The 2,325-nt window shown below is 39.8% G+C and overlaps 1 protein-coding gene across 1 annotated transcript in view; it reads right to left on the bottom strand.

Moving 5' to 3' along the window:
- Positions 1 to 2,325, bottom strand: part of LOC101862584 (AB hydrolase superfamily protein YfhM) — an 8,825-nt gene that overhangs the window by 5,462 nt on the left and 1,038 nt on the right. The window lies entirely within an intron of this gene.

Below are 2,325 nucleotides of genomic sequence, written 5' to 3'. Positions count from 1 at the left end.
CACACACACACACACACACACACACACACACACACACACACACACACACACGCACACTCGCACAAACATACATGAACTCACACACACATGCACATGCATACAAATACACACACGCGCGAGTACACAAAATACAATACAAGTCCCTTTGTGCTGATACATTAATACTGTGTCCCAAGGCAGAGCGACGTATCTAAAAAAATCGAGTTTATTATTGTTCTATTGATTTGTTACTCTAGTCTTGCCCATGTTCTTCATATGCAAGACGACGTATACTTATCCGAAATAGTAGTTTTCAAAATGTTAGTGTTACAGTAGCGTACGTACATTTCCGCATAACCTTGAGTAGAAGTATTCCTAATTGTAGACATATTGTTTCAAACTTTAAAGACATTTTTCTCTAAATCATTAAACAATTGCAGTTACGTCGCTCTGCCCTTGGACGACAGAATACAAACGTGCACCATCATTTCAGATAGAGAATTAGGTCAGGGCGTAAAGTATTTCTTAAACCTGTGCTAAAGAACTATTTCACTATGTGTCTCTACACGTAACTGTTACCTGAACTCTGTCACTGGACCAAAGTGCAAAAGATACACCTTGCTGGTTTTATTGTTTGTATGGGAAGCCCCAGTTAGCAGATATAAGTTGTGCCTTATGAATGGTTCTCAACAGCTCGGGAGAGGCACCAGTCTTCAACTGACATCCAGCTTTTTATATTCTTAATTAACAATAAAAGGCAAAAATAGTTATTCACCTGTAGCGCTTAAAAGAGTAAAATCAGCCCCATGGCCAAGATGAATATTTGTTCACCCCAAGTCTTTTTTTGTGTCAGACCAAAAGACGGGAAATACAATTAAGGGACACAGTAAATAAAAACAAAACAAACCAAACCAAAAAAGCCCAAGTCCCCTCCCCAAACAACTGGTACTTTTCTTTTTTCTTTACATGAACCCTTACTTTATTTTTATCTTAAGTAGAGACCGAAAACTCGGAGGGGAAACTCTTATTTTTTAGTCATTTCTACGGACACATTTCTTCACGAGCAAATCCTTTACTCGGAAAAACTTGGAGATTAGAGGTAATCCAAAAACCGATAGGTGCGCGTGAGGCTGTTGTCCGGCAGAGGGCAGTTCAAGGGAGAAGAACGTGCTTTGAACACAGCTCAGGCTAAGCCAGGCTTCCTGAACCAGCACGGAGCGGTCAAGCGGCCAGTCGTCGTGTTCTTAGCGGATCTCCTGACAGGTCCAGCAGTGGTCAACGGGCTCTCACGTTCAAAGGCGTGATCTGTTTTTTTTAGAATTTGGGAAAGGTTGAAAGAGAGAGAGAGAGAGAGAGAGAGAGAGAGAGAGAGAGAGAGAGAGAGAGAGAGAGAGAGAGAGAGTTATACCCACGGACACACTGTTTGGGTACATACGAGTGAGTAAGTTGTGCCTGTAATATAGATCTAGATTATGTATCATCAAACCTGAATGACATAAGTGCATTTCTTTGTTGATACTGAATCTTTGCATGTTGACGATCTGTTTTATCGTACCCTCCCACAATTTTCCTCGTGAATCAATACATCTTTTTCTTATCTTATAATATTAGACCGTCAAATGGAATGTGGCGGCCGTCATAAATAATAAATAAATAAATAAATACATAAATAAGAAAGTTCAATGGTAAGCATACATCTTCACGGACCTGTACCAATGATATTTATCACTCTTTCGCCTTCAGTACTATATATAATATTACATGAGTTGGCGGAATACTATAGAGGTCATGCGCTTATCTGCCGTACAGCCGTACTCTGACAGAACGCCTTTTTCTTATTCACAGCCATTTTGAGAAATCAGCGAAGTTCGTTTTTTTAAATAATATCTGTTGAGCACAAGAAATGAATGACATTTCTCTTCAGGGTGCAAGATCAACCGATGATGTACTGTGCAAAATAGTTTAAATATTATTAGAAAAATAGCTGATTTCTCGAAACTACTGTGAATTTTAAAAAAGGCGTTTTCTCAGCGTACGGCAGCGTAGACTCGAGCTCATGTGTAAGGTAATATGGAAGAAACAGCACGACAGCTGATAAAATATCTTCCTCACTAGGGAGGTCCGAGGGAAATGCTTTGACATGCCCGCAATTTGCTGCAGTTCTGTATTGTTCCTCTGTGTCGTGCAGGCGTGCAGGACGAAGTGCCAAAGTCCAGTCTGTCTTATGTAGTAGTAGTAGTAGTAGTAGTAGTAGTAGTAGTAGTAGTAGTAGTAGTAGTAGTAGTAGTAGTAATAGTAGTAGTAGTAGTAGTAGTAGTAGTAGTAGTAGTAGTAGTAGTAGTAGTA

This window comes from Aplysia californica, unplaced genomic scaffold (assembly GCF_000002075.1).
Source record: "Aplysia californica isolate F4 #8 unplaced genomic scaffold, AplCal3.0 scaffold00209, whole genome shotgun sequence".
Taxonomy (NCBI): Eukaryota; Metazoa; Mollusca; class Gastropoda; order Aplysiida; family Aplysiidae; genus Aplysia; species Aplysia californica.
Note: the sequence above shows the minus strand (reverse complement) of the source record. Positions and strands in the feature narration are given on the sequence as shown.